We start from the raw sequence: 367 nt of genomic DNA on the forward strand, positions 1-367 counted from the left end.
CTTGTTCTTGTTCTAAGATATCACTTGTTCTTCAACTTGATGAATGTGATTATCCGTGACACTCATCATCATTCTCACATATGAACGTGTGCCTGACAACCACCTCCGTTCTACCTTAGATTGGGTGGATATCTCTTGGATTCTTTAACCGGAATCTTCGTGGTATAAGCTAGAATTGATGGCGGCATTCAAGAGAATCCGGAAGGTCCAAACCTTGTCTGTGGTATTCTGAGTAGGATTCAATGATTGAATGACTGTGACGAGCTTCAAACTCGCGATTGTGGGGCGTTAGTGACAGACGCAAAAGAATCACTGGATTCTATTCCAACCTGATTGAGAACCGACAGATGATTAGCCGTGCCGTGAC

At 43.6% G+C, this 367-nt stretch overlaps 1 pseudogene; it reads right to left on the minus strand.

Moving 5' to 3' along the window:
* Nucleotides 1-367, minus strand: part of LOC107475264 (uncharacterized) — a 13,266-nt pseudogene that overhangs the window by 9,164 nt on the left and 3,735 nt on the right.

This window comes from Arachis duranensis, chromosome 2, assembly GCF_000817695.3.
Source record: "Arachis duranensis cultivar V14167 chromosome 2, aradu.V14167.gnm2.J7QH, whole genome shotgun sequence".
Lineage (NCBI taxonomy): Eukaryota > Viridiplantae > Streptophyta > Magnoliopsida > Fabales > Fabaceae > Arachis > Arachis duranensis.